A 24,956-nucleotide genomic window follows, 5' to 3' on the forward strand; every position below is an offset into this window, starting at 1 on the left:
GACGCTGCTAGTATGTGAAATACTGGTGGCATAGCTTTCAGCATCACAGCAACACACAGCTACCACTGTATGACAACCGGCAGATGAGTGGTGGGGTTCCCTGATGGGGTAGGGAACCCGGGCCACTGCAGTGAGAGCCCTGAATCTTAACCCCTAGCTGGCCAGGGTGACTACAATAGGAATACATGTGAGGCAACTACTTTCTGTAGCTCAGGAAGCTGAAAAGGAGGGCATTACTGTCTCTGCCTTGGAGGATAGAAACAGAGTTTCTAAGGAGGAGGCATTAAGCTGGATTGAGGAACAAGGAGGTGACCGGAGCTGGGACAAGGCTGAGAAAATTGAGGGCCCAGGGAACAAAACAAAGGATGCACTTGTTCTCAGGTGCTTACAGGATCAGGAGAGTGAGCTGTGCAGTGTGCCATGGATGCCTCACCTGCCTTGCCCTAGTCCTGGCCTTGAGTGTGGGGCATGCATCACAGCCAAAGAAGGAGGGAGATAGCATAGGGAACAATGTGTGCCAAGGACTAGAGAGATGAAAGCAGGTGTAGGTAGAGAAGGAGAAAGAAACAAGTCCTTTTAATTACAGCAAAGAATGCAGAGGTGGGAGAGGAGGGGGCAGAGATGAGCCTAATGGGTGGGCTGCAGCCAAATTGCAAAGTTTCATATGCTGGGCTAAGAATGTTTGACTGCTTATCATAGACAAAGGGGGAACGGTCTACAAATTCAGGGTTGTTTTTAAAGGATCACCGTGATAACATGGCGTGGAAAACTGGCTTGGAAGAGAAAGACCAAGGCTAGAATGAATCTGATAGGAAGCTGCAGTAACTGCCTGTGGAAGAGAGGACGGATGCCTTGGAGGGGCAGGGAGCTGACTTCACGTGGGGTTGGTCACTGAACGTATCTGATGGGGAAAGTCCACATGGAACTCCACGGCCTCTAGCCTGTACAAGAGGGCAATTCTATCAACTAAGAAAGACGAGAACAGGAGTTGACTAAGGAAGCATGCTGGAATTTTGAGTTTGGAGCATATTTTAAAAGATTTGACTAAGTTAGCTTGCGTCTTACTCAGCTCATGCTGCTGCAACAAAAATACCATAGACTGGGAAGCTTAAACAACAGAAATTTATTTCTCATAGTTCTGGAGGCTGGAAGTCCAAGATCAAGATGCTAGCAGATTCACTTCCCAGTGAGAGCTCTCTTCCTGGCTTGTAGACAGCTGCCTTCTTGCTGTATCCACACGTGAACTTTCCTTTCCTTGGTGCATGCACATGGGGTGGAGGAAGAGACAGAGAGAGAGAAAGAGTGAGCTCTCTGGTCTCTTCATATAAGGGTACTAATCTCTTCATGGGGCTCCACCCTCATGATTTCGTAATCACCTCCCCAAGTCCCTACCTCCACCAACCATTACAGTTGGAGTTAGGGTTTCAGCATGCGAATTTTGGGACAACAAAAACATTCAGCCCATAGAAACTTGGATAACTTTTTGATTTCATTGGCTGAAAAACCGGACTCAGCTCTTTGGCACTCCATAAACACAGCCAATAGAGCTGTCTTTAATCTATTTTTCACATTTTCACAGCTGGCCACTAGGACTTGATGGGCAAATGAGATCTCATCGGTGACTTGAACCACTTTAGCTCAGGAAATATAAAAGAAGCAATTCGCAGTTTAGCTTGGAAAAAGTAAGCAAGCTTGTCCCTGGAAGCCCAGCACTGACCCCACGGCCCCAGCTGACAATCTCTTGGCTTTGGAAATTCATGTAAAGTGTCTCCAGGGTCTTACCATTTTTCATAACCTTTATTTTCAAATCAGCTCCTTGTTTCTGATCCTCTAGGCCTCTGCTGAAGAAAAGCTGACGTGTCTTAGAAGAAAAGCACACACACACGGTGCATACCACTCTAACATTAATCAGTCAAATGTCCAATTCTCCTACTGCCTGTTTTCAAAGTTAACCTTCCACCCCCTTCTCCCTCAGCATCCCGGAGCTAAACTCCCATATTACTATTATTATTTTCTTTTCTTTTTTTTCCCCCCACATCTCTTGGATCTCCAGATTTAGCTGAAGGCACAGCATTGTTCAGGGTTGATTTCCAAAGCCATAGAAACCCAGGTATTGTTTGCTTTTTCCATTCCACCTCTTGTTAGCAGAAATGCACACACTGAAATTTCATTCTCAGCTGTGAACATTATGAGACAAAGTACCTTTTTTTCCCTCTAGAGCCCCTCCCCTGTGGAATTCCTCCAGCCCCCATCCTGGCAGAGACTCTGCTCAGAGCCCTGTGCTGTCTGCAGCTCTGAGCACACTCTCCTCTCCAGTAATTTATCCGTTTCCTCCCCCTGGCTCCTCCATGAGAATGGGATCTACGTTAGTACAGAGACCCAAACTATTTCACATCCTGGCCCTAGGACAGCAGGAGACACAGGTATGGGCTCGAGAAACGCCTGTTGACTAAATGAAAGAATGAAGGATGAGCAGGCTGTCCTGGGTGGAGTGAAATGCCCAGCCCCTGAATAGCAAAGTGCTGCCATCAGTGGGGCCTCTCTGCTCCGCTGTTTGTACCAGCAAAGGCCCTGCCCTCCCTGGTCCTTCACACCCTCCTTATTGACAGGCTTGCAGGGTAGCCGGTGAGGGTGAGAGGTGCCTTGAGGGACCCACCCAGAGCACAGGCGGTGGGTTTACCAGTAAAGGAAACCCAGCTGTGACCTTGTTAGTCCTGAGCCCTGGCTGCAGTAGCTGGCAGTGGCTCCCCTATGAGGACCTTCCCTCATCTCCTTCCCAGGGCACTCCCAGGTAAGCCCTCTGTGGCCCTCCACTGGGCCGTGAGAAAGGCAATTTCTCTCCACAGCTGTCTTCTTATTTACCTTGAAGCCTATAAGTTCCAGGACTGCACATTCCAATTCAGAAACAGCCAGAAAAATGATTACAAAAGGACATGCTGATGTTCTGGTTTAGAAAAACGTATGTTCTCTTCTGATGCATTTGAATATGCTCTTTCTGCTGGCTGATCTCGGTTTTTCAAGTTGATAAAAATCTACTTGGGGGCCAGCCTGGTGGTGTAGTGGTTAAGTTCATACTCTCTGCTTTGGCAGCCTGGGGTTCATAGGTTCAGATTCTGGGCGTGAACCTACATACAGCTCGTGAAGCCATGCTGTGGTGGCATCCCACATACACTATAGAGGAAGATTGGCACAGATGTTAGCTCAGGACCAATCTTCCTCACCAAAGGAAGAAAAAAGTACTCTGGCATTCATGTACTCATGCATTTAATCAACAAACATGGCCAAATACCTGCCATGGGCCAGATCCATCTCACATTTTACTCCCTTTGATGGATGAAGCCTTCTCTGACTTGCTAAATGGAAGTTAATGATTCAGCCAAAGTGCATTTCACATTCATTTTCATTGCCCTTTCATGCCCTTTCTTCCTGCTGAGGAGCAACTGAACCTCAGAAACCTTTAGATGCCCAGCCCCCAGCATGTCGACTGGTGCACAGGAGGAGCGCGGCAAGGGAGAACATGGAGTTCCCAGTCCCACATTGGATGTGAAAGCCCACTCTTCAGAACTGGAGATTTTTCAAGGGTAAATACTATATTTTTTCCCACAGGTTTTAAATGTTGCCCATGGATTTCCAGTGGCTTCTTTCGATGCTAACGAGTGGCTTCTTTGTGAAGAACCCCCTGTCATGCACCCGCGTTTCAGGCGAGTCTCACACCATCGTCTATATTATCGAAGAATAACCTTGGTCTACAAGTGTTGGGTCCTAAAAGGAAAACAGACAAACAAACAACAAAACTACCATTTCCTGAGAATACTTACGGGTCAAATCTGGAATCCGCAGGAATTTCAAGGTTCAGAGGATAAGCCAATAGTTCAAAATGTGTGGTCAGGTCACAGCCAAATGTTACGTTGGAATAGCAGGTGTCCCAAGTTTATGAAATGGACCATTGTGTTACCAAACGCCCTAAGTACTCCACATTGTTATTAACCCCTGAGATCCAGTATGCCTGAGAAGGCCCAGCCCAGGCCAGCATCATCCTCAAGATGGGACAGAGTGTTGAGGAGCACCGTGATTTCTAGGGTATCTTCCAAAAATAGGCATGTGCTCACTTTCCAAATCAGTAGCTGATAAGTCCCTTATCAAGTGGCAGTGCTTTGTTAATGGCCTTGTGGTCAAACAGCTAGGTTTTCCACAGACACAAAGGAAGGAGATGAGAGAGAAAAAAAGAGAAGGGGAAAGAATTAGAGACAGAGAAACAGAGACAGAGAGAGACACAGAGACAGAGAAGGGGAGGAGTGCCTTGAGGGAGACACGGCTGACGCTAGTGATGCTGCTGGAGGTGGGGTGGAAGCAGAAAAGAACTCTGGCTTCTTCCAATTTACTGCCTTCAGTTTCTCACCGATTCCTCCATTGTCTGAACCCAGAGAAAGTCAGGGAAATGCAGTCTGCAGGCCAGGCCCCACAGGACAGAGCAAACTGGGAAAGGTGAGGCAGGCTCTAAGGTTCCAGAGACCCCAAGCAGACACAACAGCTCTGGAGCCTGCACAGCTCAATGGGACCAAGGGCTGCAGGTGCAAAGAGCAATGACTTGAGCATTGTTTTTCAGGCAGCCACTGCCTGTAGCAAATGTTCTTGAAGATATTTATTCACCTCGGTCAGAGTAATGGAGAACTGACCGCAATACCTTGCAATTCCTCTTTGCCTGCATAGACAAATGGATGTTGAGTCCAGAAGTCCCACCCTGTCTCTGGAAGCAGCCTGGGCTCTTCTAGGACCTCAGGGACTCCTGAAAAGCTGAAGCATCAGAAGACCCCGTGAGAAGGAACTGCTGAGCCTGGACCAGCACACAGTCTCCCCTGCGGGGCTCATTAGAGCTCCAGTTGGACAGAATATATTAACACCTCAGAGAACCCTTTTCCTGTGCAATGACACAGTGAGGAAATGTCTCATATCTTCCTCCCAGCGTGTGTGCTAGTGTGTGTTGGGTGGAGGAGGTGGAGGTGCTTTCCCGCCAGTTCATAGAGAAGAAGGAGGACCCTTTCCAGACGCTAGTTCTTGGTAGTGTAAGAGGGTAAGAGCTAGAGGCCATGAGCACCAGGCACACACCAAGCTCCCCGGCCCTGCCCCAGCTCAGAACCTCCCCCCTGGATGCTGCAATCACAGGGGTACAGTTCTGAAACTCAAAGTTTTTAGGTCCAGAGGAGAGCTAACTATTAAACTTGCTAGATTTAGGAGACCTGGGTGTACGGCTTAGCTCTGCCAATTTATTTGTTAAATGACTTTGAGGCAGATGATGTAAACCTCCTTAGTCTCAGTGTTCTTATCTGCAAAGTGCCATTTCTCACATTGTTGGAGAGATTTAATAAATAGCATCCCAGAAAAGTGTGAGTGCTAAATAAATGCATGTATGTGTTTTTGTTAACTTTCCAAAAATGAGATTATGATAGGTATGCTTGACTCAAAATGATGATGACAGTGATTTCTATAGCTGTTTTGGTTGGAGCAAAGGAAATGATTCTCTATATTTTAATTTGATAAACTGAGGCGTCTGAGCATAGGAAAATGGGGAGGACACTGCTCCCAGGATGTGAGGGGGGCTGCAGATCAGCCCTGCTCTGCCACTCTCCTTCTCCCCTCAGGGGAGCATCGCTTGTTCACAGTGGCTTGGGGAATGGAAATTTTGTTGGTCCGTAACAGAGTGACTTGAAATGAAGCTCTACTGCTCAGGAGGGATGTTGACTGGCAGCTGCATCCTCCAACCAGATCCATTCTGCTCCTGGCTCTCTCTCCAGCTGGTCCCTTCCCACTGCTGTCCTCAGAGCACAGACCCCTGTTTACCAGTCTCCATGGCAGCAGCTATGAGAGTGACAGGATAGGCCACAGGGAGGTGACAGTCACATGATTGATATGTCAGGATCTGCTCATCTCTCTTGCGTCTTGAATCCTGCTTACAACCATTTACTCCTGAACACTGGAGTTGTAAGCAGAAGACTAAAGACTAGCTCTTATTTTCTTGGATGTCCATTCCTTTTCATCCTTTGTCTCTTTATTTTTCCCTTAAGTCCTCCCCTACTTACCTGCTCCATAATATATTTGCAAGATATCCACTTTCATCCATCTCTCCTGCCTCCACCCTAATCCAAGCTGCAAACATCTCTCAACAGAACCATTGCAATCGCCTCCCAACTGGTCCATAGGAATCTCCTCCAGCCCCCATCATCCATTCTCCAGGCTGCAGCCAGAGTGAGCTTTTACAAACACAAATCAGGTAATGTCATCCCCTTCTTGAAGTTCTTTAATGACTTCCCATTGCTTGGAAGATCAACAGGAAAATTCTCAATACGGCCTCCCTGCTCTTGTGGGGTCTGGCTGAGACCTCTCTCTTTATCCCCACCCTCAACCCCATCACCCCATCATCAACCATCCAAGCAGCCACACCAGCCTTCCATTCTTTAGATGCTCTGAGTTCTCTCCCCTCAAGGCCGTGGCACATGCTGTTCCTTCTGCCTGGGATTCTCTTCAAAACCTGCCCCACTTCTGTTCTTCTTGAGAATGCCTACTCATCTGATCTCAGCTTAACTGTTTCTTCCCCCTAGGAAGGCTATTACCTCCAAGAGGAGCTCACTACCTCTGCCCACCTCTCCAAGACCAGTTGGAGTCCCCTGTTTTACACCCTCCCAGCTTGTTGTTCTTTTCCTTCAGAGCATTTTATCAGGGTTATAATTACATAGGATCTTTGGTAACCAGGTATGTGCACTTAATGAATGCAGGGATCCGTTCTGTCCTGTTCTCCACTGGATCTCCAAAGACTGCACAGGGATTGGCAATGGTGGACCCTTACTCAGTATTCACTGGATGAGTGAAGGCATGAATGGTGTTTGGCAAGAACAATTAGCCTCTCTGGGTCTCAGTTACACATTCTGTAAAATCGATATAGTATTACAATCATCCTTGTCTTCTTAGAGGTGCTGCTTTGTAAAAAACCGGAATCCCCCACTACACGAGATACACTTCCTCAGCCCAAGGACCAAGGCGCACCCACCAGCCTGCACTTTGTGTCGATCCTCATTCCAAACTTTTCATTGATAACAAAGAAGCTGGAAATCAATGCCCAGTCCAGGTATTCCCTGCCTGTTTGTAGATCAATTATTAAGACTGATTAATTCCTAAAGGCCCTTTAATATCTGACTCATTTCAACACCAATTTCCTCTCCTTTGGTTACCATCCAAAGTCCTGGCATGTCTCATACCAAGACTGAACAAACGTTATGTCAGCAGAAGTTCCAGGAAAGCCACGAGGAAACATTGCCTGCTCAAGTCAGTGGTGATCTCCTGCTCATTCAAATGCCACTTCCCCACACTCCAGGCAGCAGCTGGCATATGGATGCCCTGAACTGCATGTTCCAGCTCTGGTGTGCTGGCCAGTCCGCAGACTTACTCTGGGAAGACCTGGCCAGTCTCAGATCTAGAGCACTTACCATTCCATGGCTGCAAAACAGAGGACTTGATTTTAATTTCTTTGGCCAAGACTGTCCAACCATAGGAACTCTCATAGGACCTCTCTCATAAGAACTCTGAAGCCAGTTTCTATCCTTAATTATGCAACTCAAAGGCCAACCCTGACCACATTCACTGGGCTTGGGAATAGAAAATCTTTCTTCGCCAGCAAAGGTCTATTTGACTTTTCAACCTATGACATTTAAACCTCTGTGTTTGTTTTGTTTTAAGCAATTCTGGAGCTTCAAGTGCAGCTCCTCAAGATGACACCTCTAACTGGAATGGTGGCTTTGCAAATTGATGTGAGAGTACTTGGCAGTGTCTTGAGATGCTGAGTTAACAAATCTGTCCTTTCAATCATGTGAATTCAGTGTGATACCTTTTGGCCCATTGTCAACAAACACTGTGAATGCATGTGGTTAGAGAGCAGGGAGCTTACTCAGCTTAGTTAGATATAGATTAAAAGAAACAAATGTTTGCATTGAGAATTGGATTTAGGATTGTCCTCTATTTCCAACATGTCTAATGTTATTGCATAATCTACATTTCTATGAGCATTCTCGTCAATTTCATGGATTAATTTATCCTAAAAATATTTTTAATCATGTTGCCCACAGGATATATGTGTAATTCTCTCTTTCCTTTCTTGAAACATAATTGAGATCTAGTTTTGTGACAAGCCTTGTGTTATGTCCTTTGATAAAGAAATACTGTTGGCCCGGCCTGGTGGCACAGCGGTTAAGTTCACACATTCTGCTTCGGCGCCCGGAATTCGCTGGTTCAGATCCCAGGTGCATACATGGCACTGCATGGCAAGCCATGCTGTGGTAGGCGTGCCACATATAAAGTAGAGGAAGATGGGCACGGATGTTAGCTCAGGGCTAATCTTCCTCAAAAAAAATAAAATAAAATAAAGAACTAGTGTTATTACGTATTTCTCTCTCATTTTGCAGTAAAAGAGAGAAAAACTAAATGAATGATGGCAGTGCATTACAATACACCTACTATGGGTATAAGCAAAGTCCTTAGACACTCAAAAGAGGGAGGTTTTAAATCTCTGTGGTAATCAGGGAAGGTTTCAGAGAGGTGGTGACATTTAGACTGGGTCCCATGTGAGGAATACGGAGGGGACTATTAGGAGAAGAAGAAGGCAAAGTCAAGAGGAAAGGGGGCAAAGGATATAGACAGGAAATTGACAGAAGAAATTTCAAAAGCCAAGGAGCATATGATGATATGTTCAAAAATCACAGTAATTAATTCCTATCAGACTGGGAAATTTAGAAAGCTAGATGGTGCCAAGTGTTTCTGAGATGCGGAGGATATAGATATTGGTGCAGCCATTCTGTAGAACAACCTGTTAATATTTAGCCAAATTAGGTACACTAATGACCCCTGGGCAGCAGTTCAACTTCTGAGCCTCTATGTCCCAGGGAAATTCTCAGTACAACCTCATCGCAGCATCATTTGGGGTTCTGGGGAGCTAGAGGCAACCTCTTGCACAGACAATAGCGTGCAATGAATTAAAACTGAGCTTAACATAACTCTAAACCTGAGACTATGAAAGGAGAGAGACAGAAAGAGATTGAAAATGGGTGAAAGGCATTGGAGACAAAGGCAATGAGGCTTGGGAGAGAAGGTGTATTGTTTTCTGAATATCAGAAATTTTGGTATTTCTGCTGCATTGGGTATGCTTAGAAAGCAAAGGAAGAAAGACTTGGACAGATAGGTTGAGGAGAGATTGTAAAGGGCTTTGTAAGTCATGCTAAAGGGATAGATATCTTATTTCATAGGCATTCAAGTTATAGGGCAGACAGTAACATGACCATATTTGGATTTTTAAGCTAATCACTAAAGTACCAGCTTGAGAGAAGAACTGAAAGGAGGTGACAAGTGTCGTATACCAAGGGCCAGTGGAATCCTAGTAGCAGTAGGGAAGTTCTCGGTGTCTAGCTGCATTTTTCTTCCATTGATAAGTAAAATGGCAATGACATATGAACAATGTCTCTAAGGCACCCAGAGGCCCACCTCTGTCCATCCCTCAGGGGCATCTCCTATCTCTTCTCCAAAAGCCGTGAAGCTATCCCCAGAGCTCTCCCTACCCTTCAGCCAAACTCCATTCATCAACTTCTTCGTATTGGCACAATGCAGATAGAGTCCAGGGAGTGACTGGCTAATAAGGCTTGGTTTTTACCTTTCATACTTAAAATTTTCTTCCTCCCACCGCACTTGCTCTGGGTCACATCCCAACTCTTTCCTCAGGAAATGGAGGAAAATGGATGGTGACTTATCTTGATAACACAAAAAGACTTCTGAGGGAAGTTTTTCTTGGGGTTTAACATTAGAAAATCAATCAACGTAATTCCCCATATTAACAAACTTAAAACACACACACACACACGAACATCTCAATAGATGGAGAAAAAGCATTTGACAAAATCCAACATCCACTGCAGATAAAAACTCTCAGCAACTTAAGAATAGAGGGGGAACTGCCTCAACTTGGTCAGGACGTCTAAGCAAAACCTATAGCTAGCATCACATTCTTAAGAGAAAGGCTGAATGCTTTTCCCCTAAGGCCAGGAACAAGACAGAGATAGTTTTCACCAGAGGTTCTAGCAATGCAATTGGGTTAACAAAAGAAAAGATTCTAAAGAATGAAGTAAAACTGTCTTTATTACAGATGCCATGATCGGAATGTGCTGCCCAAAAGTCTGCCACTTTGGTGTGTGGATTATTTTGAGCTGAAGGCTATTGAGAATCAACAGATACAGAAAGAAGCATTTTTGGGGATTCCCTTAACCAACTAAAAGCAGAAACTTCTGAGAAATGAGACTGCTCTAAATCCCCTCTCCAGGGGAGTTTTATGGCCATGAGGAAGACCAAGTCGGAATCAAGATGAGTCTGTGCAAACAAACCTTACTAAGATAACTCTCATCTTCCATTAGTTTCCCCATATATTTACCGTCTTATGATTTACGGCCCCTAGAAACCCAAATTCCCCTTTCCTTTGTCTAGTTACTTCTCCTTATCATGCTTTGTTAAAATGGTATATAAAGTTCAGAGTCTAACCACTTCTTTGGGTTTTCACTTCCTTTCTGTGTATCCTTCATGCATGTAAAATTAAAAATATTAATCAAATTTGTATTCTCTTTTACCCTATTAATCTTTCTTTTATCAGTTAGTTCACAGGCCCTAGCTACAGAACCTAAGAAAGTCAAGGAAAAGCTTTACCTCCCCTACAATTGATAATGTAGAAAATAGTATAAAATCTCTAAATACCTAAGTGAGATGAGCATGGTTGCTGCATATAAGACCAATACACAAAATTCATTATAATTTTATGTATTATAAATGAACAATGGAAATCTGAAATTAAATTAAAAATATATTTTATTAAACATGAAAAAATATTAAATATTTAGGGAAAATATGACCAAAAAAAAGACCTGTATACCGAAGACTAGAAAACACTGAGGGAGATTAAAGAAGGCTTAAATAAATGGAGAAACACACTAAGTTCATGGGTCAGAAGATTCAATATCATTAAGATGTCAATTCTCCCCAAATTGAGCTATGCATTCAATGCAATTCCAATTGAAATCTCTGTGAGCTCTTTCTATAGAAATTGACAAACTGATTCTAAAATTCATATGGAAATGCAAAGCACCTAGAATAGCCAAACAACTGTGAAAATGAACTAGAAAGCTAGAGAAGTAGCATTATTTGATCTCAATACTTATTTTAAAGCTACAATAATCAAAACATATGGTTTCATGTCAAAATAGGTGATTAGATCAATGGAACACAAAACAGTCCAGTAAGAGATCCACGTATATATGGACAACTGGTTTTCAACAAAGGTGCAAAGGCAATTCCATGGAGAAATGATAATGTTTTCAACAAATGATGCTGGAAAGGGGATAACCCCACACACAAACACACGTCTATCCATATTTAACAGCATATAGAGAAATTAACTCAAATGGATCATACAACTGAAGGTCAAACATAAAACTGTGAAACATCTAAAAGAAAACAGAAAATAATTCATTATGAATTTGGGTTACCCAAAGACTTCTTAGATATGATACCAAAAGCACTACCTTTAGGGCCCTGCCTGGTGGCATAATGGTTGAGTTCACACGCTCTGCTTCAGTGGCCCGGGGTTTGCAAGTTTGGATCCCAGGTGCAGACCTAGCACTGCTCATCAAGCCATGCTGTGGTGGCATCCCACATGAAATAGAGGAAGACTGTCACAGATGTTAGCTCAGCAACAATCTTCCTCAAGCAAAAAGAGAAAGATTGGCAATACACATTCGCTCAGGGTCGATCTTCCTCACACACACAAAAAAATAGCACTAGTTTTAAAAGAACAAATTAATAAATTGGCTTTTATAAAATTAAAATCTTCTGCTCTTCAAAAGTCACTATTAAGAAAAGCCACAGACTTGGAGAAAATATTTGCCAAACATATATCTGATAAAGTGCTTACCTCCAGAATATAGAAAGAACTCTCAACATTCAATTAAAAGAAAACGGACTAAAAGAAATATTTGCAAAAGATCTGAACAAAAAATGTGTAAGGTTGGCAAATAAGTGCATGAAAATACGTTCAACGTTATTAGTCATCAGGAAAATGGAAATTAAAACCACAATGTGAAATGGCTAACATTAAAAAGACTGACTGTACTAAGTGTTGACAGGGACTTGGCAGAACTGGAACTCTTGTGCCTTGCTGGTGGGAAAATAAACAGGTACAACCACTTTTGAGAATATTTGGGTTGTTTGATTAAAAATTAAACATGCATCATATGTTTTGGCCATGCCACTCCTAGGTATTTACTCATGAGATTTTTTTTTTTTAAAGTCCATAAAAGACTTGTACATTCTGAATGTTCATGGCAGCTTTGTTTGTAATAGCCAAAAACCAGGGACAATGCAAATGTCCGCCAGCAGGTGAATGGATAAGCAAATTGTGATATATCTATACAACAGAATACTACTTATAAAGGAATTAACTACTGATAGACACAACAAGAATGAATCTTAAAATAGCCCCGCTGATTGAAAGTGAGACAAAAACAGAGTACACCTTCTATGAAATTCCATTTATATAAAATTCTAGAAAATGTAAAGTACTACCTCAACTCAGTGACTAAAAGCAGATCAGAGGTTGCTTGGGGTGAGGGTGGGTAGGTGGAGAATGCAACAGGACACACAGACACAATAAAACTTTGGGGGATGGTGGGTATGTTCATTACCTTGATTGAGGTGATGGTTTTGACAGGGTTCAGGCTAGGCTGTCCCAAAATATGCCACTTTAGCATATTGGATATGTTGAATTAAAGTTACTTAAGAAAGAGCCAATGCAAGAAGGACACTCCAATCCTCCTTTGTTCCCCTGAAAGAGGAAATAAATCTCTCATGTGAAAGTTATCCTCCGCAGGAGGTAGAGAGACATCCTTATCACCAGAGATATGGAATTCAGGGCTAAGAAGTCTGTGTAAACAAACCACTTAGTTTCTTCACTAATTAGTACCCAAACCTAAGTTTCTCTGTCTTGCCAGTTCTTCACAAATTCATTGTTCTTTGTCTAAAATGTATAAAAGCTGCCTGCTTTGATCACTTTTCTGGGCCTCATATTCTTGTGAAGTCCCGTACACACAAAATTAAATTTGATTTTCTCCTCTTAATCTATCTCATGTCAATTTAATTCTTAGACTAGTCAGAAGAACCTAGAAGGGTAGAGAAAATTTTTTTCCTCCCCAACAGTTTCACAGGTATATTCATATGTCAAAACTTACAAAACTGTGTACTTTAAACATCAGTAGTTTATTATACACCAATTACACCTCAGTAAAGATGATCAAAATATTCTTATCCTAATTTTGAAAATGGAAAAGTAATAGAGAGTGCCGGGAAAGACCAGGAGATGCTGGTGATAAAAACCAAAGGGAAGATAGCAGCTAAGGAAAGAGAGAGTGAACAGGAGCTGGAATGCCAACAAGAGGTCAAGTCAGAAGAGAAAGAGAGTGTTCTCATGTATAAAATGAAGCCAGTAAGAACATCTAACTCATAGGACTACTGTGAGGATTAACTTGAACTCTATGTAAAGTAGAATGATTGTAATATGCAACCAATAAACGTTAGTCATTGATATTAATGAGACATTCAGGTCAATGCTATGGAAGTTGAAATTATAGAATAATTTCCAGCTGGGAAGAGGGTGGAAATCAAGTCTAGCTTCCTGGAGGAGGTGCCATTGATCAAAGGCACAAAGGACACAATGCACTGTTATTAAATGTTAATGACTCTGTGACCTGTTTGTACTCATAAACTCTCCCTCTCCGTGGCATATTCAGCGTGTTCTCTCTTTGTATCTTCCCTCACCAGCTCAGCCCCAGCCCCCAGCACAGTACTGAACAGTGTTAAGATGTCAATGAATGCTATAGTCAGAAAGTCATGGAATTTTAAATTTGCAAGAGACCTCAGAGATCAGCTAGTTTGACTTTCTTATTGTTCAAGCAATTGAATTTTATTCTGAAAACACAGAGCAAAAAAGAAAGACACTGAAGCAAGAGGCAGGTTTTTTGACCTCTTGGTAGCCTCAGGCAAACCTCTTAACCTTTGTGGGCTTCGAGTGGGTGTTTTGCACGTAAAAGTAGGGCAAACTTACTGCCTGAGGATAGTGGGCCCAACCTGATATCTCCCTCCCCCCTAAGACGACAGCAGGAATTCTTCTATCTTCCTCCTTTCAAAGTCTGAAGAATATTGGAGTTTCAGGCCAGAGGTTGCTTAATCTTATAAGTGATCAAAAACTAAAATAAAAAAAGAATCTACAAGAGAAGGCGCATAGATGTGGAGAAACCATGCTGGAAATTCTAGAGTCTCAATTTCAAAGCCGGCTCCAGCATGTGAATCTGAGATGACCTTGAGCATATCAAAGCATGCTAACCATTTCGCTTCTTAACCGGATATCATCACCAGGAGATCCTAAGATATCCAAGGATGAGCCTCTCGTCCTCACCGCCACCGACAAGAGGACTATAAGCTCGGAAACGTATCAAAAAGGCATGGGTAGCATCTCTGATTGTGAACTTTGTAAATATTACAGATGATTCTCACTATTCTCCCAGGCTGCGTGCAGTGAAGTCACGGCAAGCACTGGACTGGCAAATACTGAATCGCTGCTTCTAGAGGACGTGCAGAGTTATTTTCCTGCAAGCCTCTGCTCACATGTCCATCAACCAATCAATACACAACCTTGTTTTGTGTGTGCTTCTGTTTAAAGACACCTTGGTTAATATATATTGTTGATTTATTACCACGGAACAGCATTATAACTCATGCCTGAACCAAGCTTGTCTACCACATCGCGGCCATTTTGCACTCAGGAACGCTGGACAGCACTTCAGCATCCTGCTTGGGAGCCATTTTAAATAACAAAATCACCAAGAGAAAAGCACAAAAATGAAAAAAAGTGGCACTAAATAGACCATGAAAAGGACAATTGTTCAAGGTATGAGAACTGAAACAAGAAGGCAGAGTGGCTCCTTGTTCGACCTCAGCTGGAAACCTGTATGTTGAGCAACTCAGATTTTTTGCTGCTCTGCATATGACTGCTAATGACCACAAAAATACTATGAATATTGATTTAGGGTTACAAATAATTTTTAGTGAGCGCGTGGGTGAATTTGCAAATAGAGAATCTATGAATAACAAGGATCGACTCTATGCCTTGGTAGTCAGTATTTCCCCCCTTCTAAGCTCTCCCCTGTGCTGCCAATGACAGGAACTCACATTAGGTGTGGAGAGGGGAGGGAAGCAGGAACAACAACAACCCTTGGAAGTAGGTGGGCAGGTGCATGGATTTCAGGGGAAGACTGCGACGTTTGCACCCCCAGCTTTGCCAAAAGTCCTATGGAGCAACTGTGATGTTGTGATTTATAATAGGAAACATATATTTGGTCTTTGGCCCCATTCCTGGCACAGAGTTCCTGAAATCCTTGTAAATTCTTAAGCGATAAGAGTACTAGGAGCATCTTTTGTTCTGATGAGGTGACTCTGGATAGGCTCCTAGACGTTTCCTGGGTGGGAGTTGGTCACCAGAAGACCAAGCCATGGTTAGAAGCTTGGAACTTTTAGCTGCACCTTCATTCTCCAGAGAGGGGAGAGGGGCTGGAAATGGAGCTAATAATTGATCATGTCTACATGGCATGGCAGCCTCTGTAAAATCCCCATAGTAGGGGTTCAGAGATCTTCCAGGTCGGTGAACACATCTGCACCCCAGGAGTATGATGTACCCCAACTCCACAGAAATGGAAGCTCCTGTGCTTGGGACCCTCGCATGCTTCACCCTGTGTATCTGTTAATCTAGCTGTTCATCTGTATCCTTTATCATATCCTTTAATAAACTGGTAAACATAAGTAACTGTTTTCATGAGTTCCGCGAGCCACTCCACCAAATTAGTCAAACCCAAGGAAGGAGTCAGGCAAGCTGTGGTTTATAGCCCAGCCGTCAGAAGCACGGGTGGTGATCTGGACTTGGCGATTGACTTGTGAAGGCGGGGCAATCTTGTGGGACTGAGCCCTTAACCTGTGAAATCTCCAGGCAGATGGTGTCAGAATTAAGTGAAATTGTAGAATACCCAACTGGTGTCGTAGAGAACTTCTTGGAAGAGGCAAATTCCCCGCAGATCTGGTGTCAGAAGTGTGTTGAGTGTGGCAGTAGTGTGAGCAGAAAGGGGAGACACGGGAGGTTTTCCTATTCAGCACCTAATTCCCCATGTTAAAGCTCCTCTTGACAGCAACACGGAGAGTGGTTTCTGGGTCTCAGCCTGAGATCACAACAGCAAACCTGTATCTAATTGTATCACCTAGATAGAGTGAAACCTACCACTTTATTTCAGAGTAATACATTTGGGGACAAACACTCCCAGTGAGCGTCTAACGAGAAAATTGCCCTCTCAGCATCCCAATTTGTTTCACCTCGATGGTCATGTTCTGAACAGTATGTCAAATGATTTGTGTTATTGCATATTCAGATAGAAGCAACATTTATAGGTTGCTCATTAAGTTCCAGGCATGATGCTAAGTACTGTAGAAAAATTACCTGATTTGATCCTTACCACAACCCGGTGGGGAAGGCAATATTAGCTTTCACAAAATGAGTCTCATAGAAGTTTAATTCCTTGACCAGGGGCATGAAAATAGTAAATGGTGGAACAGTGATTCAATACAAAGTTTCCCACAATGACCTGCTGCTGCTTCCCACAGCTGAGTCCTTCCAGATGATTCCATATCCCCTCGTTCCTTCCCACCACCTCCATCTTTCATTAGCCTTTAACAATCTAGGGGGAGAAAATTGAATGAAGCCAAGTTTTGATTCTGGGAAAGAATGGTTTATGTGTTTTACATTTTATCCATTGCTAACAGTTAATGACAGAGGACACAGTTTTCTCAATGACTGAGGCAATTATGAAATAATCTTAGGGACAACAACCCTGGCTTGTATGTCCCATCTAGACTAGTTAGAAAATGAATGCACCCTTTTCAAACTTGCAAAGTGCCGGTGGGGATTGGAGAACATCTCCCTGGGTAAATCTTTGTAAGGTACACAATTTGAAACACTTCTCTACCGACTCTCAAGTCTTCCAGGCTCTGGGTCACCCACTACACAGCTCTGAGTTTATTCACCACTTCATCTGAGCCTTAACAGTCTGAGCAGTGTTATGGGTTGAATGACACGTATTCATTTAATTCATTTATGAGCACCTACCATGGGATGGTAGTGATGCTTATGACTGGATGTGCTCTTAAAGTGGAGGAAAAAAAACTTCTTTATGGACAAGCATGAACATCTCATTTACGGTATGTAATTTGCCCCTTTATGGGACTCTTAGAATCTTTGATGGTAGAGATGGTGAATGATGCTTTGAGCTCTTACACTCTTAGAATAAATGAGAAGACTATCGTTGTGGACTGAATGTTTGTGATTCTCCAAAGTTCACGTGCTAAAAGTCTTAACCCTCAGTGTGGCTGTACTTGGAGATGGGACCTCCAAGGAAGTAATTAAGGTTAAATGAGGTGATAAGGGTGGGCCCTTGACCAGATGGGATTGGTGTCCTGCTCTTTGGCAGGGAGGGAGCAGGAGGATACTTTATACTCTTCTCCCGTGGCAACAGCAGCCTTGGGTTTCCTGGGAGCGGAGGGATGAGAACTTCCTTAAGAAAGTCAACTCAGAGTCCCTAAGGAATTCATACAGGAGAAAGTAACCAGGATGCCTGAGATGGGAAAACGTCTAGGTAGCCTTTACGAACTTCCTTGGCTCAGTAGATAAGGTTGGGCTAAACTGGAAGGTGAGGGAATGATTGCAATCTCCTCCCCAGTCTCCAGGGTTCCTGTACCTTCAGCTCTGCCCAGGCACCACCTGGACATTCTGCAGGACGCGCTGGCTGGATACCCACAGTTCTCTTTACCAACAGCCTTACCTAAACAGCAGCATCGAGGCCCTCTCTTTCGTCAAAAAGCTCAGTTACAAAAATGTCTCTTCTAAATGCTCTCTGTCACGCTCCACTTATCTCTTTTCTTAAGCTCATTTGTCTTGATGCTAATCGTTGCTAAATAGTCATTAATTGAGTGAACATTTGCTGCTTCTCTATAACGTGAGGTGGAGGAGATGGCAATGCCGGGACAGGTGAGCTTTTCATTAAACTCCCCAAAACTTTGCTTTCTCACCAATCTCATCATACTCACAAAAGTTGGAGTCATAATATCAGTATCAAATTTGTTGACATTTCTTAGTGGGAGTGGGGGTGGGGAGGGTTCTGATCAATCAACTGAGTTGAATCCCATCCTGCCTAAAATATCTAGAGTAGTTTGTGATTTCCTGATCAAAACCAACAAACATAAAACTGAAATTTATAGATTGATTTCAAAGTAGTAAATCTGAGGTCAAAATTTCCCATTAACTTTTCATTCCTCGGGTCTTATTCCCTTGTGTGTGAGCCAGGAGGCCTAAGGGTGCTGCCTTAGGGAAATCAGTCATTTTATTTGGCCTCAGTTTCCTCAGTTGTCTCTGATATTCCAGAGCTATGCTGTCCAACACAGTAGCCACTAGCCTTACATGGCTATTCAAATTAATTACAATTCGATAAAATTAAAAATTCAGTTTCTCAGTTGCACTAGCTGCATTTCAAGCGGCTGGTGGCTACCATATTGGACAGCGCAGGTACATCATATTTTCACCATCACAGAAAGGTCCACTGGATGACACTGAAGCTCTAGTGAGGACCACAGCAAAGATTTATATACAGGCAGTTTGTCCAATGATTAAGAGCACAGAGTTTGGGATCAGATAAGCTTGGGTTCAAATCACAACTCTGTCTCTTTCATAGTAGCTGTGTGACCCTGGGCAAGTTGTTTACCTTCTCTGAGCTTCAAGGTCCTCATCTGTTATAAGGAGATAACAACATTCACAAGGTAAATTGTGAAAATTAAATGAGATAGGATATGGAAAGGGCTAACTTCAGACTTCAACACTTGAAGCCACGATCCTCTCTAGTTCTAGGGCTTTGTGAAATAGGCAGAGTGGGTCATTTTGCTCAAGTGAGAAATCTGGAGGCTAATAGTAAGGGACTTGCCTGCGAGACTTGTACAGTGAAAGGTAGACCTAACACGTTTAGGGATTTAGGAAGAAGATTTCCCATCTGGCTGGCTTCCTTGGGCAAGTCAACTTGAACCTTTCATTTCTGAAAGGGAAACAGCACAGGAGGTCAGAAACTTGGCAACAGCTGGGTAGAAACGCCTATTGGCAGCACAGCCAGCAACTTTGGATTTCTGCGGGACGTCCAAGTGAGTAGGAGAAACAAAAGCTATGAACATTACCTTATATCTGTGGTTCGTATTCCTTTAAAAAATATCTGACTTTTAGGATTAATTCATCACTCTTTCTTCAATATTTGCTTCGACATTTGTGGCTTGCCTACTTCACATCAATGGTAGCCTTTGAGTGAGTGCAGGAGCCACTGGGTGCATGAGAGGATGATGGGTTGGTGGTTATGCAGGTGGCGGATGGGGTGTCAACAGATGGCTAAGGCCATGATGCAGGCAGCCGATTCACAATGGAAGGAGGTGAGAGGACAGAAGCCACACATGTCAGCTCTAGATGCTTGGACTATGGTGAGAACACTGGACGAGAGTCAGCAGATTTAGATTTTGTTCTCTGGATTACTGCATCTTACCCACATGGCCCCCAGAATACCGTCATTTAGTCTATTCATGCCTCGGTTTTTTTCTTTTTTTAAAGATTGGCACCTGAGCTAACAACCGTTGCTAATCTTCTTTTTTTTTTTCTGCTTTATCTCCCCAAACCCCCCTGTACATAGTTGTATAACTTAGTTGCAGGTCCTTCTAATTGTGGGATGTGGGACGCCGCCTCAACGTGGCCTGACGAACGGTGCCATGTCTGCGCCCAGGTTCCAAACCCTGGGCTGCCTCAGCAGAGCACTCGAACTTAACCACTCAGCCATGGACCCGGCCCCCATGCCTCGGTTTTATAGACGAGGGCATCTATAAAGTGGGACTAATGATGTCTGTTCAGCCTGTGTCACAGGTTTATATTGAGGATCAAACGGACTCATGCACGTGAAGTGCTGTGCAACCGTGGTCCACCCCGCCCCCACTCCTCTGTTTAGCACCCCCCTCCCTCTGCCTCTGCCAAGATGACAGTTCCCTGGATGCAAGTACACTAACGCTTCCATTTAGTGCTTTTACAAATACTGTTTACTTATCCAATGTCACCCTCCTATCTTCCTTACTAACGGAAGTCCGAGAGGGAGCATGACAGGTCAAAGCTAATCATGACAGCCCTGTCTCCTGTCCAGGTTCCCTCTCACCTAGGGAGTGACCAGTGACTTTATCTTGACCAATGATCCATAAGGAGGAATTGGCTGAGAGTGAGTGATGTGGGGAAGTTTATGTTTTCTTGATAAAAATGTCCTAACTTGGCTGACAGCCTTTCCTTCTTCCTGCCTTGAAGTGGAAATTATGGCTGGAGCTGCAGCAGCTATCTCGAGATCATGAGGAAGAGGCTCAGCAAGAGCAGAAATATCATCCCAAACATCATAGAGCCTATTAACTAATACCAGTAGCTATTTGACTCCAGCCATCTTGACGTATAAGAAAAAGAAAACCCTTATTTATTTAAGGCACTTTCGTTAGGCTTTCTATTACTCCAAGCAGAATGCAGTCCTAACTGACATACAGCTCCAGTTCTAGCACCTGCTAGTAACTGGTTAATAGCAGGTGCTCAAAAAGGCTCGCTGAATGAAGGACTAGATGAATGCATGAATGAATAAATCATTGATCTTTATACCTTCTGCAGCTCTTAGCTCAGAACCTGACATCTAATAGGCACATGATAAATATTTGTTTAATTAAATTGCAGAACCAAAAGTTATCATTTAGAACATTGAAGAGAGGGGTCAGAAATACTTCTCTGAAAAACCCAACTGCCCTTTTAAACAACACAATAAAAACTGCCAGATCTCTGAGTTGAAGGAAATAAGAAATTGAGAATATCAAGTACCCAAAAGCAGTGCTCCAATTTAGAAAGCCTAAAATAATACCGCTCATCACTCTCGTCTCCTGGCAAAGTACAAATTAGTGGCTTGGAAAATTCCTCCAAGCTCGAGGGTGACATAGACGTTAGCCTAAATAGGAAAAGCCCTCGTGGCCTTCTAGGCCTGCTCCCCAGGGAGGGTTTACTGGGCTCTACGAAGTCCAGAGAATCCCAGGGTGCCTAATTTAAAACAGTCGCTGGGAAATGTGAGATAAGAGAGAAATGCTCAGCAGCAGAGAACGTCCCAGCGCGGAGAGCGGCAGCTCCCTGCAGCCGCCAGGCTGCCAGCACAGAGCACGAAGGGCCCCTAAATGAGAGGCTGTTCTCCCCCAGTCCTTCTCCCTACCTGCACGGGAGAAACAGGCTCACCAAGCCCTCCACGGAGACAGCTCTGCAGATGGCCTGGCCTTCCCTCCAGGAAGCATCATCCCTGGTCTACTTTGTGCCCCAGCAAGGAACAGGGATGGAAAACACCAGACAGATTACTGACCCTGAATTGTTCATCCTTATTAGCATATGAAACTGCTCTCAGTGACAAGCACTGCCAAAATATCGCTCCTGGCAGCTAGGCCCTCGTGCGTGGAGTCAGCGAGACTCACATGCGTGGAAACTAAGCATATGTTCAAACAGAGTAGTGATGACTGTGAAGTGGCCGCTCTGCCCCAGACATAGCATTCAGAATGTAGGTACAGAGATAGCAAAGTGCGGCTGTGAGTTTGGTCCGACAGGCGGGATTCTGACGCCAGCGAAACCGTCTGTTAGCTAGCTCCTTTTGTGAGCCTCAGTTTTCTCATTGATAAAGTAAATTTAATAATATTTAAACCCCAAAGCTAAACGTGACTATTAAATAAAATAGTGTTGATAAAATGCATTGCCGAGTGCCTAACTACTTGCGTGATCAATAAATATGCACACATATGCACACACCTACTTACAGAACAGACACTGTTCTTGACAATACTCCACAGAACAGGAAGCCGAGGCTCCAAGGGGAAACATGCAAGCAACAGAGCCAGCAGGCTGCCAGGGCTGGAACTGGAGCCCAGACTCCCTCACGTCGTAGGCAGGGCTTCCCAGGGCTCCCTCTCAAGAGGTGGGAGCCCAGCAGAGAACCAGGCAGGGAAAAAGTCTTCGAGACACAGCGCTGCTGCTCTTGGAAGCCATAGAAAGTCTCTTTCCAGATCCCTCCTCACCCGCAGCCCAAGCTTAGTTCTGGACGACACCTGAGCCCAGGAATCGCCCAGCTCTTTCGGGGTCCTCAAGGCTAAGGAGCACGCTGAGCCAGATCAAGTGGAAATTGAAAAGGGCCTCGGGGACTGCAGGCCCAGGCTTCATCAAGACCTAATGAAAACCTGCCATGAGGCTCAGCACAGCCACTTTTTTCCTCTTTCCTTTATGGCGGCCTTTTATATGAATCCATGTCTGGAAGGCCACAGTGAACCTAATCAGAGGCAGAGCCAGCAGCCTGGGGCGACTGCAGCCACACTTTCCAAACCAAAAACCGGCAGTGTGGCCTGATGTGCATGCCTGAGGTCAGGGCAGTCCTTAAAAAGGTAGAGCACAGGTCACTGGGACAAAGGTCACTTCTGAGATGAACGTGAGTGGTTATCACATTATCAAAAAGTAAGATCAGCAGCTCAGGCTGTGCACAGGGAGATGGATGGGGTAGAGAGAGAGGTGGGTGGTAGGAAGCATCCAACATTTATTATGCACCAACTCTCTGAGTTCCTGACTAATGGTCACTTCACCCCACCACCCAACCATCACGACCCTCCCCACCAAAAGACCTCTGAACACCTTGAAGATCTTCAGACCAAGAAGTCCAATATAGGGAAACTTGTCGAGTTTATAGCTGTTTAGTGTCCCTTTCGCCTTAACATTAGCATCTTGATTTCCTTTGAGGAAATTGCCTCTCTCTCACGAGATGCAGTCTGGAATAGCCAAGAAGCAGAGATATGGCACCTAAGCAGGCTCACTCAGATCCTCCACACCAGGACGAGAGTTTTGAGCAGTCACAACGAGCACAAAGATGGTACATGCTGATTTATTCCAGAAGCTGTGTTCTGATGGGGCTATCAAAATTCATACTACCTTGAGTTTCCTTGGTCCTTGTTCTTTCGGGCTGTTTTTTAGCATTCTGTCATTCCTTGGAGCTCCCGCTCCTCCAAATCATCATAAACAATGGCAAAACACAACTAATTATGTTATGGCCAGCGTGCCGTCACCAGGGGCGACCAGCTTGGACTTGAAGGGGTTGGCAGTGTGATAACATACCTCTAGGAGGTCCTCCAGCTACCTGGTGGCAGGTTAGTTACGATGGGCCCTCCTGTATTGCAGGGCTCTGCAATTTGTCCAGTTGAAGCAGACTTTTATTCCTGGATTTGATTTTACTTCTGCTTCCTGGCCTGTCAGGCCTCTGCCAGCACTGTCATCTGTCAAGTTACTGAATACATTATTCACTGTCTCACACAACATTGCTTCTGACCAAAGAATGTACTCCCCAGGCAGAGAAGAAAGGCAATGAGCTGGTGCCCAAGCAATGCAGTCTTCTCATGACTCCTGTCAGCCAGAAGCATCTGCCTTTACGGCTTGGCGGAATGGCTTACTGATGGCTCAATTACAGTGCCAGCTGGAAGATGATACATTCCAGCTTGGGCACTGTCTTTCTGAAGGCTGTGCACCAGGGTCCAAGATATGGTGCTATTTCCCCCATGGTTGGAGCACATGGGCCCAGTACAAGGAGGGGCAAGTGAGAAGGGCCTCTCTCATGAACATACCTAATGACCCATTTACGAACGTTTTACTTCCTGTACCCATAAGTCTGACTCTCTTAGGAGAGAGATTGGAATTGGAAGCTGAGACTGCCACCCACGTATTTCCTGCTATTCATTTCACTGGGAGGAAAATGGTTACCGTGCTGGCTGGGATGATTGACTGGAGTATTAAGGGGGAAATCGGGCTGCTATTACACAGTGGGGAATAGGAAAAGTACAGACAAAACTCAGGGGATCCCAGGGAAAGTCTTAGCACTCTGACCTGCAATAAAGGTAATGGAAGACGGCAGCAGCTCTGCACAGGCAGGTACACCAGATTCAGGTCACGCTAACCTTCCCGAGAGCTCTCCATTGGCTGAAGTGCTGGGAAAAGGTGAGAGAAAGTAGAATGGGCACTGGAAGAGGGAAGCATTACAGACTGGTGGAATACCAGCTACGGCCCTGTAAGCAATTCAAGCACACATCCATTCATTCGTTCATTCATTCATTCAACAAATATTTATTGAGCACCTCCTATGTGCCAAGCACTGTCTGGTCCAAGGGGCGAGTGATGAATAGAACAGGCAAAATTCCTTTTCTTCGTGGAGCTTATGCAGATAATAAACCATATAAAAGTAAAACATATTATGCTGAAGACAATAAGAAATATGGGGGGAAATAAAGGCAGAGAAAGAGAATTTGGGCTTGGAAGAGGGTTTAAACTATGTGGTCAGAGCAGGCCTCTTTGAGAAGCTGGCATTTGAATAAGGACAAGAAGCATTTGCCAGGGAGCAAGCCCCATGGATATCTCCAAGTAGAAGGGATAACGTACGCACACATGGTGTGGTGGGGACAAGCCAGGCGTGTGAAGAGGCCAGGGCTGCTGGAGTAGAGTAAGCGAGAGGGCTGGGGTCACCATCAGGGAGTCACAGGCACCTGATCAGGCATACCCTGCAGGCATGATGAGGAATTTAGTTTCCAGCTGCAGAGTACTGGAGGCCACTGGGGGTTAGGGCAGGATGCTGTTTAATGATCTGACAACCTTTTCACAGTTTGCTCTAGCTGCTGTGTTGAGAATAGACTAT

General features: G+C 44.3%; 1 long non-coding RNA gene across 1 annotated transcript; it reads right to left on the minus strand.

The window, feature by feature from the left end:
* Positions 1-1,108: 1,108 nt before the first annotated feature.
* On the minus strand, positions 1,109-21,443 carry LOC138916992 (uncharacterized). Its single transcript, XR_011424294.1, has 3 exons — positions 19,384-21,443; positions 1,783-19,247; positions 1,109-1,254 (listed from the first exon to the last, which is right to left on the minus strand). It is a non-coding gene; the product is annotated as an uncharacterized lncRNA (long non-coding RNA).
* Positions 21,444-24,956: the final 3,513 nt, after the last annotated feature.

This window comes from Equus caballus, chromosome 13 (genome assembly GCF_041296265.1).
Source record: "Equus caballus isolate H_3958 breed thoroughbred chromosome 13, TB-T2T, whole genome shotgun sequence".
In the NCBI taxonomy this organism is placed as follows: domain Eukaryota; kingdom Metazoa; phylum Chordata; class Mammalia; order Perissodactyla; family Equidae; genus Equus; species Equus caballus.